Raw genomic sequence first — 15,541 nt, 5'->3', positions numbered from 1 at the left:
CCCACTGACCTGAGTCTGCACCGCTTTTCCCCAGATAGCATGTGGCTCACTCTCATCCCGCAGGGTTCCGTTCCAGTGTTTCTCATGGGAGAGGTTTCCCTGACGATTTTATCTAAAATTGCAATCCCCTCTCTCTCCAAACTAGCATGTCCTCACCATTATTTTCCCCGCAGTTCTTACCATTGCCTGACGCTACACATGCGGAGGGCCTAGCCAAGAAGCCAGCCGGGGCTGAGGGAAGGACGTCTCCAGCGAAGCCGGGAACAGCGGAGGGAAGCTTTGGGGACGGAGCTCCCTGTAGTGCACGGGGAGAGCTATGAGGAGCCGCCCTTTGCATGGGTCCGTAGAAGGTTAAGGGCTGCCAGGGCGTGGGGGGCGGTGGCAGGCCGAGATCCAGTGGATCTTGGTATCTCTGATTAGCCGCTTCCACTATTTTTTGGAACTCTGGATGAATATTAATTAGATAATCGCTGCAAATTACTAATTTGTAATACTAATTACCTTTGATCCTGATGTGGCAGGCCTGCCATTTTCGTGTTGCTGCAACAGGCCAGTAAGTAGAAACTTAGAAGTGTTCTTGTGGTTGTGGGTGGGAGCACAGGTCAGTTAAACTAACTTAAAACTTGGCCTTTCTCCTGTGTGGGTGATTCGTGCCTGTGGTTCCAGCTACCCAGGAGGCTGAGAGGGGGGTCGCTTGAGCCCAGAAGTTAGAGGCTTCAGTGAGCCATGACTGCACCTGTGAATAGCCACTGCACTGCAGTCTGGGCCACCGAGGAAAATCCTGTCTCTAAAACAAAACGAAACAACAACAACAACAACAAAAACCTTTAACTCTGGAACTAAAGTGCAATCAATTTTATTTGTTTTGCATTAAATAAAAACAAACAGGCCGGGTGTGATGGCTCACATCTGTAATCCCAGCACTTTGGGAGGCTGAGACGGGAGGATCACGAGGTCAGGAGATCAAGACCATCCTGGCTAACATGGTGAAACCCCGTCTCTACTAAAAATACAAAAAAATTAGCTGGGAGTGGTGGCGGGCACCTGTAGTCCCAGCTACTCAGGAGGCTGAGGCAGGAGAATGGGGTGAACCCAGGAGGCGGAGCTTGCAGTGAGCCGAGATGAGGTCACTGCAGTCCAGCCTGGGAGACAGAGTGAGACTCCGTGTCAAAACAAAACAAAACAAAACAAAACAAAACAAATAGCTTTTTACGGCCAGGCGCTGTGGCTCACGCCTGTAATCCCCGCACTTTGAGAGGCCAAGGAGAGCGGATCACTTGATGTCAGGAGTTCGAAACCAGCCTAGCCAACATGGTGAAACCTCTCTTTACTAAAAATACAAAAATTAGCTGAGCATGGTGGCATGGACCTATAGTCCCACCTATTGGGAGGCTGAAGCAGGAGAATCACTTGAACCTGGAAGGCGGAGGTTACAGTAGGCTGAGATCACACCACTGCCCTCCAGCCTGGGCGAGAGAGAGAGACTCTGCCTCAAAAACAAAACAAAAAATATTTTTAAAAATTCAGTATTTTGACTGGGCACGGTGGCTCATGCCTATAATGCCAGCACTTCGGGAGGCCGAGGCCGGCAGATCATCTGAGGTCAGGAGTTCGAGACCAGCCTGGCCAACATGGTGAAACCCCATCTCTATTAAAAATACAAAAAATTAGCTGGGCGTTTTGGTGGGTGCCTGTAATCCCAGCTACTCAGGAGGCTGAGGCAGGTGAATCGCTTGAACCCAGGGGGCGGAGGTTGCAGTGAGCCAAGATCACGCCATTGCACTCCAGCCTGGGCAACAAGAGTGAAACTCTTGTCTCAAAAAAAAAATAGTATTTTATCTTGTTTATTTATTTGCTTATTTGGGAGATGGGATCTCAGTATATTTGTTGCCCAGGCTTGCCTTGAACTCCTGGTCTCAAGCAATCTCTGCCTCAGCTTCCTAAGTAGCTGGGATTACAGGTGCACCTGCACCTACCTTAAAATTTAATTTTTCTTTTTTCTTTTTTTTTTTTTTTTTTTTTTTTGAGACAGAGTCTCACTCTATTGCCCAGGCTGGAGTGCAGTGGCATGATCTCGGCTCACTGCAAGCTCTGCCTCCCAGGTTCACGCCATTCTCCTGCCTCAGCCTCCCAAGTAGCTGGGACTACAGGCGCCTGCCACCAAGCCCGGCTAATTTTTTTGTATTTTTAGTAGAGATGGGGTTTCACCGTGTCAACCAGGATAGTCTCAATCTCCTGACCTCGTGATCCGCCCTCCTTGGCCTCCCAAAGTTCTGGGATTACAGGCGTGAGCCACTGCACCAGACCTAAAATTTAGTATTTTAATAAGAGAAATTATGATGTAATCCATGCTCACTTTAGAGCTTCCCAAAACTCTTCACAAATAGAAAAATATATCAGTCATCAATCAACATGCTATATAAACAATAAAAAACAATTCGAAAGCAAATAAGGTTTGTATATACAATGTAAAAAAAAAATTTGATCCTTTAAAGGTTTTTGTTTTGCGATTTCTTGAGAAAAGATAGCTCCTTCCTGAGCTTTAGGTTACTATCAGCTTTTGCCTTCCTGCTGACAACTTTGCTGTACCATTCTCCACTCCCATACTCTCCCCACTCTTCTTCCTCCTCTTCTGTCTTGTAATAGCGGTTCTGCCCCTCCCTGGGAATCCTTTCTTGAGTGTCGTGTGGGTCTGTGAGAGCAGCTCTGTGGCCTCCTCCGAGCACACAGTGGCAGGACTCTGCAGAGTGGTTTTCTGTTCTTGTTTCTGAGTGGTGTTTCTGCCTTTTAGGACAGACGAAAATGTGCCAGGTTCACCAAGGGTAGAAGTACTGCCAGTTGTGTGCATGGAGCACAGTGAACTCTGTCCAGCAGAGTGATGGAGAATTTCATTCCTGAGAAACCCAATTCAAACAAATTCAAACAAATGGACTCACTTGACTGACCTCACTCAGAGCCTCAGTTGTGGAGTCCCTTCAGCTCTTACATGGAAGGAAAAAAACAGTTAACATTTATGTGGCAAGCATATTACATACAATATCTCATTCAGTGCTCACCAAAAAATACCTCTATGGTAAAGGTAAAGACTTTACCATCCCTTTACCAGGAATATATACCTTTATATTCACAATTTACTGACACACATAAAGGTGAATAGTTTGGTGCAGCTCACACAAAGCTGGATTTGAACCCAGGTCCACTTGTCTCCAAGCCCAGACTTTACCCATACCTGTGATTTGACATTTGAGTTTAGCTAAAAAGGATATGTAAATAGTGAACGTGTAAAAACCTCAGTTTGGCTGGGCGCGGTGGCTCAAGCCTGTAATCCCTGCACTTTGGGAGGCCGAGGCGGGCGGATCACGAGGTCAGGAGATCGAGACCATCCTGGCTAACCCGGTGAAACCCCGTCTCTACTAAAAAATACAAAAAAAAAAACTAGCCGGGCGAGGTGGCGGGCGCCTGTAGTCCCAGCTGCTCAGGAGGCTGAGGCAGGAGAATGGCATGAATCCAGGAGGTGGAGCTTGCAGTGAGCTGAGATCCGGCCACCGCACTCCAGCCTGGGCAACAGAGCAAGACTCCATCTCAAAAAAAAAAAAAAAAAAAAAAAAAAACGAAACCTCAGTTTGGCCCAGGTCACACGTGTCGGCATTTTGAGCCATAAGACAATGAAGTGCTGAGAACAAATATGTCTTCAGAAAACCACACTGTTTTGTTTTATTTTCTTTCTTTCTCTCTCTCTCTCTCTCTCTCTCTCTCTCTCTCTCTCTCTCTCTCTCTCTCTCTCTCTCTCTCTCTCTCTCTCTCTCTCTCTCTCTAAGACTGAGTCTCCCTTTGTCACCCAGACTGGAGTGCAGTGGTGCCATCTCAACTCACTGCAACATCCGCCTCCCAGGTTCAAGTAATCCTACCGCCTCAGCCTCCCGAGTAGCTGGGATTACAGGCACCTGCCACCATGCCCAGCTAATTTTTGTATTTTTAGGAGAGGTAGGGTTTTACCATGTTGGCCAGGCTGGCCTCGAACTCCTGACCTCAAGTGATCCACTCGCCTTGGCTTCCCAAAGTGTTGGGATTGCAGATGTAAGCCACCGCAACTGGCCTTTTTTCTTTTTTTGTTGTTAACACACTGTGTCCTTCTTTCTTTCTTTCTTTCTTTTTCTTTTTCGAGACAGAGTGTCGCTCTGTCACCCAGGCTGGAATGTAGTGGCTCAATCTTGGCTCACTGCAAGCTCCACCTCCTGGGTTTACGCCATTCTCCTGCCTCAGCCTCTCGAGTAGCTGGGACTACAGGCGCCTGCCACCACGCCCAGCTACTTTTTTGTATTTTTAGTAGAGACGGGGTTTCACCGTGTTAGCCAGGATGGTCTCAATCTCCTGACTTCATGATCCGCCTGCCTTGGCCTCCCAAAGTGCTGGGATTACAGGCGTGAGCCACTGTGCCCGGCCAACACACTGTGTATTTCTAAGGCCAGACTCAGAAATCTGTTCTGAACCCAAGTTGTTTTGTGTGAGTTTATTGCTTTATTGATTTTGTTGGAATGGCTACTACTTGAGGTTATTTCTTTTTTCTTTTTTCTTTTTCTTTTTTTTTTTTGAGATGGAGTCTTGCTCTGTTGTCCCAGCTGGAGTGCAGTGGCACAGTCTCGGCTCACTGCAACCTCTGCCTCCCTGGTTCAAGTGAGTCTTATGCCTCAGCCTCCCAAGTAGCTGGGATTACAGACATACACCACCATGCCTGGCTAATTTTTGTATTTTAGTAGAGACAGAGGCTCACCATGTTGGCCAGGCTGGTCTCAAACTCCTGACCTCACATGATCTGCCCACCTCGGCCTCCCAAAGTGCTAGGATTACAGGCGTGAGCTACTGTGCCCAGCTGAGCTTGCTTTAAGCAGTGTACAATGACTGATAACATAAAGATTAATGGGCACTAGTCCAGGGCTCTAAATGACAAATGACTTTAGGCAAGTAATTTAGCCTCTCTGGGCGTCAGTGCTTCACCTACAAACTGAGAAAGTTAGATCTAGATGGACTAAGGTACATTTTTTTAAAAATTGGGGAGGATTTTTTTTAATTGAGAGAGAGATGGATGGATAGATAGATAGATAGATAGAAGAGAGATAGATGATAGATAGATGATAGGTAGATAGATGATAGATAGATAGATAGATGATAGGTAGGTAGATAGATGATAGTTGATAGATGATAGATAGATAGATAGATAGATGATAGATTAGATGATAGTAGATAGATGATAGATAGATGATAGGTAGGTAGATAGATGATAGATGATAGATAGATGATAGGTAGGTAGATAGATGATAGATAGATTAGATGATAGATGATAGATAGATGATAGGTAGGTAGATGATAGATAGATGATAGGTAGATAGATGATAGATAGATTAGATGATAGATGATAGATAGATGATAGGTAGGTAGATGATAGATAGATGATAGGTAGATAGATGATAGATAGATAGATAGATAGATAGATAGATAGATAGATAGATGATAGATGGGGTCTCCTCTGTCGCCCAGGCTGGAGTGCAGTGGCTCAATCATAGCTCACTGCAGTCTTGAACTCCAGAACTGAATCGATCTTCCCACCTCAGCATCCCGAGTAGGTGGGACTACAGGCATGCACCACCATGCCAGCTAATTATGGTGTTTTGCCATGTTGCCCAGGTTGGTCTCCAACTCCTAGGCTCAAGTGATCCACCCAGCCTCAGCCTCCCAAAGTGCTGAGATTACAGGCTTGAGCCACTGTGCCGAGCCACAAATTGAGATATTACCAGGCATAGTGACTCACACCTGTAATCCCAGCACTCTGGGAGGTTGAGGCGAAATGATCTCTCTTTTTTTTTTTTTTTTGAGATGGAGTCTTACTCTGTTGCCCAGGCTGGAGTGCAGTGGCACGATCTTGGCTCACCACAACCTCTGCCTCCTCTGCCTCCTAGGTTCAAGCGATTCTCCTCCAGCCTCCCAAGTAGCTGGGATTACAGGTGCCCGCCACCATTTCCAGCTAATTTTTTGTATTTTTAGTAGAGACGGCGTTTCACCAGGTTGGCCAGCCTGGTGTAGAAGTCCTGACCTCGTGATTCACCCACCTTGGCCTCACAAAGTGCTGGGATTACAGGTGTGAGCCACCGCGCCTGGCCGGAAGAGAATCTCTTGAGCCCAGGAGTTCAAGACCAGCCTGCAGGAGGACCACCTGAGTTGGGGAGATCAAGGCTATGGGGAGCTGTGATTGTGCCACCGAACTCCAGCCAGGGTGACAAAGCGAGACCCCCACCTCAAAAAAAAAAAAAAAAAAAAAAAAAAAAGAAAGAAAGAAAGAAAGAAAAGGAAAAAGAAACGTTGTACCCTTTAGCTATCACCCTCTGACTTCCTTATCTTTCCTGAACTCTAAGCTACAACTAATCTACGTTCTGTCTCTATCAATTTCTGTGTCCTGGACATTTCATAGAAATGGAATCACATAATATGCAGTTTTTTGTGACTGTCTTCTTTTGCTTAACAAGAATAACATTTTCAAGGTTTGTCCATGTTACAACATTTATTAGTGCTTTATTATTATTATTATTATTTTGAGGCGGAGTCTCACTCTGTCGCCCAGGCTGGAATGCAACGGCATGATCTCAGCTCACTGCAACCTCTGCCTCCTGGGTTCCAGCAATTCTCCTCCCTCAGCCTCTCTAGTAGCTGTGCTTACAGGCATGTACAACTACGCCTGGCTAATTTTTGTATGTTTAGTAGAGACAGGGTTTCACCATGTTGGCCAGGCTGGTCTCAAACTCCTGACCTCATGATCTGCCCACCTCTGCCTCCCAAAGTGCTGGGATTATAGGCGTGAGCCACCATGCCCAGCCTAGTGCTTTATTATTAAATAATTTTCCATTGTATAGATATGCCACATTTTATCCATTCGGCAGTTCACGGATTGGATTGTTTTCACCTTTTGACAATTATGAATAATGCTGATATGAACATCCATGGACAAGTGTTTGTGTGGGTATATCTTGCCGTTCTCTTGGGTAGATACTCACAATGAAAATGGTCAAACGGTGACTCTGTGTTTAACGTTTTGGGGACAGGCCAGGCCGTTTTCCAGAGTGGCTGCACCATTCCTACCAACAGTGTATAAACGTTCCAATTTCTTTGCATTTTTAACACGTTGTTATCTGACAAATCCAGTTTCTTGGAAAGAAACGTTTCAGAGGGACTTATGAACAGAAGCCATGTCTGTGTCCCCAGTGTGGGGAGACAAAATCGTAGCTCCCCGCAGCAGTATCCCAGATCCAAAGCTTCTGCACCAAGGGAGCAGGTTATTCAGAAGGGATGTGTGGACAAGCGAAGTGTGATAACATCAAGGCTCTTTGACGTCATGGCAGGATTGATGGTAAGTACAGTCTCATACACAAGGAACAACAGATAAACTGGAAATCTTAGAGGCCTTCCTGGAACGGAAGTTAATCAGAAGCCAACACAGTAGTTTAGCATCCAAGATGGAGTTGCTTTAGCCTCAACAGAGGAGTTGTAGGCTCATAGCAACATTGAAAGGCAGGTAGAGAGATTTCCCATCTGCCCCCTGCCCCACACATGCACCTCCTCTCCCATCATCATCTTCTACCAGAGGGTACATTTGTTACAATTGATCAACTTACATTGTCACATCGTAACCACCTAAAGTCTATTGTTGACATGAGGGTTCGCCCTCGGTGTTGTACATTCTATGGGTTTGGACACATGTCTTTTTTTTTTTTTTTTTTTTTTTTGAGACGGAGTCTCGCTCTGCCGCCCAGGCTGGAGTGCAGTGGCCGGATCTCAGCTCACTGCAAGCTCCGCCTCCCGGGTTCACGCCATTCTCCTGCCTCAGCCTCCCGAGTAGCTGGGACTACAGGCGCCCACCACCTCGCCCGGCTAGTTTTTTGTATTTTTTAGTAGAGACGGGGTTTCACCGTGTCAGCCAGGATGGTCTCGATCTCCTGACCTCGTGATCTGCCCGTCTCGGCCTCCCAAAGTGCTAGGATTACAGGCTTGAGCCACCGCGCCCGGCTGGGTCTGGACACATTTCTAACATGTATCCACCACTACAGTATCACACAGGGTTTTTTCACTGCCAGGGTGCTCTGGGTGGAGGTGAGCCACAAGAGGGATGGCACCTGCAGGCTCTGGCCAGGGGGAGCGGGGTGGCCATTGAATCCATTATCAGCCACAGATCCCCAACTGCAGTTGGAGACAGGCTTTACTCTGGGCCACCAACCAAAGCCTGAGCTTTCCCCAGACAGATTTGGTTTTTGTTTTCGTTGTTTTTGAGATGGAGTCTTGCTCAGTCACCCAGGCTGGAGTACAATGGCACAAGCACAGCTCACTGCAAACTCTGCCTCCCAGGCTCAAGCGATCCTCCCACCTCAGCCTCCTGAGTAGCCGGGACCACAGGCATGCGCCACCACATCCGGCTCATTTTTATATGTTTTGTAGAGACAGAGTCTTGCCATGTTTTTCTATTTTTTGTAGAGACAGTCTCACCATGTTGCCCACGCTGGCCTCAAACTCCTGACCTCAAGCAGTCCTCCTGCCTTGGCCTCCCAAAGCGCTGGGATTAGAGGCATGAGCCACCACCCCTGGCCCAGAGATGATTTGTTTGTCTGGGGGTTTCTAGAGGAACAGGAGGTGCTGGTGGATGCCAAGGACAGCAGCTGTTTTAGTGCCGACTCTCACTTCCCGCTTCCTGGTCCTGGGGTGCCTGGTGGCTTGGTCTCCGTGCGGTCCCCTTGCAGCCTTTCTGGGGCTGCGGCCCTCGACACCTGTTTCATCTGTTACCTTCTTCTATTCACTTTCCATGGTTTCAAAAGTCAGGAAAATGTTTCCTCTGTTGGGGCCTTTCCCTCTCATTTTCTTTGCTGTTTTGCTAAAGGCTGGGAGGGTGGTGTGTGTCCACATGTGCACAAAATCTCCCCTTCTCCACAGCACCATGCTGCCACCCACTGCTTAACAGGACTCTCGAGCAAGTTCTTTTTTTTTTTTTTTTTTGAGATGGAGTCTTGGTCTGTTGCCCAGGCTGGAGTGCAGTGGTGCGATCTCGACTCACTGCAACCTCGACCTCCTGGGTTCAAGCAATTCTCCTGCTTCAGCCTCCCAAGTAGCTGGCATTACAGGCATGTGCCACCATGCCCGGCTAATTTTTGTATTTTTAGTAGAGACGAGGTTTCACCACGTTGCCCAGGCTGGTCTTGAACTCCTGACCTCAAGTGATCTGCCACCTCGGTCTCCCGAAGTGCTGGGCTACAGGTGTGAGCCACTGCACCCAGCCTCCTTCCAGACTTTGTGCCATGGAGCTGTGGGGACCAGGACCATTGGCCCCTAACGGTTCACTGAAAAATCACTGGCACAAGGCAGACGATTATTAGAAGTAAAGGGAATCTCAGTAGGTTTGGGTCTGCACCGTGCACACTGGACTTTCCATTCATTCAGAACAACTTACTGAGCCTCTTTATGTGCCCAACCCTGTGCTGGGCATCGGGGAAGCCGTGGTGAGCTGGACAGAGAGTCCTGGTCTCCCAAGCTCGCCCGGGAAAGTACCAGCTGGGAGAGCAATATAGAACTGGAACCCAGGAAGGGATGTGGGAAAAGGGCTCCCTACAGGATTTGCTGGATGTGACAGGGCAGAGGAGGAGGGTACTGGGAAGACCTAGGGGTGAAGAGGGAACGAGGGCAGGGCCCGCTGGGACAGCCACCCTTAGTGCTGACTGCAGCCTTCTTCATAGTTGAACCCCCCATCCGATAGCGCAGGAAGCTGCAGGAGGCGCCTGGTGGAGAGTCTGCTCAGAAATCATTTGAACAAACGACTTTTATGGACTTTTGTTCATCCCCCGAAGCTCCTGGGGCACCGCTGCAGGATTGTAAACTGGGGAGTAGCATGGTAGCTTCGTGGTTTTGGAAGAGCGTTTAGGCTCTGGCAGGGGAACCAGAGGGCGGGCAGGATACCTGGGGAAGGGGGAGAAGAATGAGAGCAGCGAGGGAGCTGCAAGGGTGGCCTGGCCCAGGATGGTGGCGGTGAGGCTGCGCTCAGGGAGTTGGTAAGAGCGATATACAGGACATGACAGGACTTTGAGATATGGGGTGTGGCAGTGGAACAGGAGGATGGCTCAGGCAGACAGAATTTCTGAGATAGCCCCCCAGAGATGCCCTGCCCAGAACCTGTGAGTATGAGGAGCTCTCACTCCTGCATGTCTCGTTATTTGGCACAGTTGACTCAGACAGGGAGACAATCCAGGATTATCCGGGTTAGCCCAGTGTAATCCCTTGAAGCCTTAAAGCAGAAAGCTTTCTCTGACTGGCGGCGGAGGGGCAGTGGCGGAGATCCCAGGGGCAAGCAGGATCTGAACGCTGCTCCCGGCTGTGAGGATGGGGGGACCATGGGTGAGGACCGAAAAGCAACCACAGGAGCTGAGAGTGACTGGCTGACAGGAGGTGGGACCCAGGTCCTACAGCCACTGGGAACTGAACCCTTCCAGCAAGAGGAGTGAGCCTGGAGGGGGATTCCAAGCACCAGATGAGATCACGGTGGATGGGGACGTTGATGTGAGCCTTCAGCCCAAGCCCTGCCCTCCAGGACTTGTGACGTGCAGACCCGTGGGATAATACCTGGGTGTCTTTCCCAGCCGCCGAGTGGTCAGTTGTTACAGCAGCAATGGGGGGCGCATACACCAGATTTCTGGACACACTCACTGCAGTGAAAACCAACATAGAGACCTGGTGTGGTAGCTCACACCTGTAATCCCAGCACCTTGGGAGGCCGAGGCAGATGGATCACTTGAGGCCAGAAGTTCAAGACCAGCCTGGCCAACATGGTGAAACCCTGTCTCTACCAAAAATACAAAAATTAGCTGGGCGTGGTGGTGGGCACCTGTAATTCCAGCTACTCAGGAGGCTGAGGCAGGAGAATCGCTTGAACCCAGGAAGCAGAAGTTGCAGTGAGCCAAGATTGCCCCACTGCACTCCAGCCTGGGCAACAGAGCGACACTCCATCTCAAAAAAAAAAAAAAAAAAGAGAGAGAGAAAGAAAGAAAAAAGAAAGGAAGGAAGGATAAAGAAAAAGAAGAAAGAAAAGAAAAGAAAACCAACATATAGGATGAGGCAGGGCAGGCTGGGAAAGAAAAAGAAAAGAGGAGAGGAGAGGAGAGGAGAGGAGGAAAGAAGGAAAAAGAAAAAGGAAGGGAGGGAGGGAGGGAAAAGAAAAGAGAAGGAAGGGAGGGAAAAAAAAAAAAAAGAAAAGGAAGGAAGGGGGAGAAAAGAAAAGAAAAGCGATGTAGAGGGCGAGGCAGGGCAGGCTGGCAGAGGAAAGAGGTCCCGGGGACTCGGGATGGATAATAAGGGTCCCCACCTCATTAGGCTGTTGGGAGAGCCAAGTGCATGTACAGGACGTGCGGCCGCAGCGGGGACTGGGAGACCTACGGTGGCAACGGGAATGGAGATCTGTGAGTTGTGGCACAAAGGCCTCCACCTGCCACGGAGGTGTGACGGGCGGGCGGGGAGAGCAGGGGGCGTTGCGCTGCCTGAGCCACCGTGCGCGGCCCCGCCCGGGAGCCCGCTGTGGCCGCCTCTCCGTCGCCTGTACCGCCACCTCGTGGAGCAGTGTGGAATCGCCAGCAGTCAGTCGGCGGGCTTTGGTCCTGGGTCCTGGGAGTCGTCTCCTCTCGTGTCCTTCTTCTTCTGACCGTGCTCCACTGACATCCGGCCTCTTGCTTTGCAGGAGGCAGGGAGGTCATGCTCCTGCCCTAGAAAGTGAGAACTGGAAGGGTCTTTAGAGCCCATTGATTCACCCTCCCCTGTCAACAGAGTGGAATGAGAGCAAATCAGGTTCCGAGGTGGGAGGAAAACCCAGGCAGCCCTCCCTCATTCACTCCTCGGCACCTGCTCAGCCTCTGGCTTCCAACTGGCCATGGAGAGGAGGGAAGGCAGGGAGCAGTGCGCCTCCTGCTTCTGACCTGTGCTGCTTCTCCAGGAACAGACACCTGGCGCTGCTGGCCTTCCTTTTCTCGTGAGATAAGGAGGCATCTGTTTTTCTCTTCCTTTGTGAAAGACAGAGAGGAGAGCAGCCAGGCCAGAATGGGGGGTGAGGGGGAGGGTGGAGAACTGGGCTGAGGGTGTTTGGGGCTTCCTAGGCAAAGGGCTTGGGTGTCAGTCCCATTGATTGAGATCAGGGTCAGAAGATGTTCTCTGTAAAGGGCCAGACAGTAAACATTTTAGGCTCTGTGACGTATACAGTCTCTCTTGTAACTACTCAGCCCTGCTGCTATAGTAGGAAAGCACCTAGAGACAATATGTAATCAAATGGGGTGGCTATGTACCAATAAAACTTTATTTATAAAAAACAGGGGGGCTGGGCGTGGTGGCTCACACCTGTAATCCCAACACTTTGGGAGGGTGAGGCCGGCAGATCATGAGGTCAAGAGTTCGAGACCAGCCTGGCCAATATGGTGGAACCCTGTCTCTACTAAAAATACAAAAAAATTAGCCAAGCGTGGTGGCGGGTGCCTGTAATTCTAGCTACTCAGGGGGCTGAGGCAGGAGAATCACTTGAACCCGGGAGGTGGAGGCTGCAGTAAGCTGAGATCGCGCCACTGCACATCAGACTGGGTGACAGTGCCAGACTCTGTCTCAAAACAAACAAACCGAAAACATGGCTCTGCTGGCCGTAGTTCGCTGACCTCTGATTTGGTTGTTGGTGGCAGTGCCTACCGGTTTTTCCAATCAGACGCTTCAGCTGAGGCTGGGGGCCGTGGCTCATGCCTGGAATCCCAGTATTCTGGAAGGCCAAGGTGGGAGGATCACTTGAGCCCAGAAGTTTATTAGCAGCCTGGCAACAAACAAGACTTCTGTCTCAACAACAAAATTAAAGAAAGAAAAAATGATGCCCCAGGGTCACGCCGCGCTGGGCCAGGGGTGCGCCCTCTGCGAGCAGGACGTCCGGCCTGCGGGCACTGCTGGGGCTCAGGCTGCTGGTTGCGGGCTCGCGCCTGCTGCGATCAAAAGCCAGACCAACGCCTGCCGCTTGGGACCCAGCTGGTGGGGACCACAGCGGTGAACTCGGGTGGCCGCTGGGACTCAGCGGTCATGGAGAGCCTAGCGGTGAAGTACCTGAGCCAGGAGGAAGCCCAGGCTGTGGACCAAGAGCTGTTTAACCAGTACCAGTTCAACATGGACCAACTTATGGAGCTGGCCAGGCTGAGCTGTGCCACAGCCATTGCCAAGGCATACCCCCCCACGTCCATGTTCAGGAGTCCTCTACTGTCCTGGTCATCTGTGGCCTGGGGAATAATGGAGGAGATGGTCTGATCTGTGCTGGACACTTCAAACTCTTTGGCTACCAGCCAACCATCTATTACCCCAAAAGGCCTAACAAGCTCCTCTTCCTTGCGTTGGTGACCCAGTGTCAGGAAATGGACATCCCTTTCCTTGGGGAAATGCGCTCAGAGCCCGTGATGATTGAGCTGTGTGAGCTGGTGGTGGATGCCGCCTGTGGCTTCAGCTTCAAGGGTCATGTTCGGGAACCGTTCCACGGCATCCTGAGTGTCCTGAAGGGACTTACTGCATCCATTGCCAGCACCAACATTCCCTTAGGATGGGATGTGGAGAAGGGAAACTCTGCAGGGATCCAGCCAGACTTGCTCGTCTACCTCACAGCACCCAAAAAATCTGCAACCCATGTTACCAGAAGCCACCAGGGGTCGTTTTGTGCCACCTGCTCTGGAAAAGAAGTAACAGCTGAACCTGCCCCCTGCCCTGATACTGAGTGTGTCTATGGTCTGCAGTGAGGGAAGGTGGGTGGGTATTCTTCCCAACAAAGACTTAGAATCCCCCCCTCAAAAAAAGAAAGAAAGAAAGAGAAAGAAGAAAGAAGGGAAAGAAGGAAGGAAGGAAGGAAGGAAGGAAGGAAGGAAGGAAGGAAGGAAGGAAGGAAGGAGAAAGAAAAAGAAAGAAAGAAAGAAAGAAAGAAAGAAAGAAAGAAAGAAAGAAAGAAAGAAAGAAAGAAAGAAAGAAAGAAAGAAAGAAGGAAAGAAAGAAAGAAAAGGAAGGAAGGAAGGAAGGAAGGAAGGAAGGAAGGAAAGGAAAGGGAAAAGAAGAAAGAAAAGAAAAGCATTGTGCCATTGCACCCCAGCCTGGGTGAGAGAGCAAGACTCCATCTCAAAAAAAAAAAAAAAAAATTAAAAAGAAGCCACCGACGGGATCCACTTCCAACATTGCATTCCACAAATATTCCGTATGAATACACAATACTATGCTTCCCTTTTTTTCCACCTATTTCTTAGTAAATGTCCATCCTCTCTTCACAGAAATAGTAGCATACTATGCACAGCATTCTGCATTTTGCTTTTTAACATTTTAAAAAAATAATTTCAGTTTGTATTTTGGATTCAGGGAGGGTGTGTGCAGGTTTGTTACCTGGGTCTATTCTGGGTATAATGCGTGATGCTGAGGTTTGGGGTAGAATTTTTCCCATCGCCCGGGTATTCAGTGTAGTACCCAACAGTTAGATTTTTACTACAGGCCCCTTCCTCTCCTCTCATGTTGGTAGGCTGGTCTTGAACTCCTGACCTCAGGTGATCCACCTGTCTCAGCCTCCCAAAATGCTGGGATTACAGGCATGAGCCAGGGCACCCAGCCTGGCTCCTACTTCTAAGCGAGAATATGCAGGGTTTGGTTTTCTGTTCCTGTGTTAATTGGCCTAGGATGATGGCCTCCAGCTGCAGCCATGTTGCTGCAAAGGATATTATTTTGGGTTCTCTGGCTGCACAGTATTCTGTGGTGAATATGTGCCACATTAAAAAATTATTTTTATTTATTAAATGTTTTATATATTTGGTTTTTTTTTTTTCTCATTTTCTCCACCTCAAGTTGAACTTCATTATCTTTATCCAATCCACCACTGATGGGCACCCAGGTTGATTCTGTATCTTTGCTATTGTGAACACTGCTGTGATATACATGTGCATGTGTCTTTTTGGTAGAAAAATCTATTTTATGTTGAATATATATCTACTAATGGGAGTGCTGGGTTAAATGGTAGCTCTGGGGTTTGTTTGTTTGTTGTTTTTGTTTTTGGAGACAGTTTAGTTTTTGTCGCCCAGGCTGGAGTGCAATGGCACTATCTCAGTTCACCTCGATCTCCACCTCCCGGGTTCAAGTGATTCTCCTGCCTCAGCCTCCCAAGTAGCTGGGATTACAGGCATGCGCCACCACGCCCAGCTAATTTTGTTTTTTGTTTTGTTTTGTTTTGTTTTTTTGAGATGGAGTCTTGCTCTGTCGCCCAGGCTGGAGTGCAGTGGCACCATCTTGGCTCACTGCAAGCTCCACCTCCCGAGTTCATGCCATTTTCCTGCCTCAGCCTCCTGAGTAGCTGGGACTACAGGCATCTGCCACCGTGCCTGGCTAATTTTTGTATTTTTAGTGGAGACAGGGTTTCACCCTATTGTCCAGGCTGGTCTTGAACTCCTGACCTCAGGTGATCTGCCTGCCTCGGCCTCCCAAAGTGCTGGGA

General features: G+C 49.2%; 1 pseudogene; it reads left to right on the top strand.

Moving 5' to 3' along the window:
* The first annotated feature begins 10,415 nt into the window (after positions 1–10,415).
* On the top strand, positions 10,416–14,689 carry LOC103245197 (NAD(P)H-hydrate epimerase pseudogene; annotated as a pseudogene).
* Positions 14,690–15,541: the final 852 nt, after the last annotated feature.

The sequence above is a fragment of the Chlorocebus sabaeus genome, chromosome 23 (assembly GCF_047675955.1).
Source record: "Chlorocebus sabaeus isolate Y175 chromosome 23, mChlSab1.0.hap1, whole genome shotgun sequence".
Lineage (NCBI taxonomy): Eukaryota > Metazoa > Chordata > Mammalia > Primates > Cercopithecidae > Chlorocebus > Chlorocebus sabaeus.
Note: the sequence above shows the minus strand (reverse complement) of the source record. Positions and strands in the feature narration are given on the sequence as shown.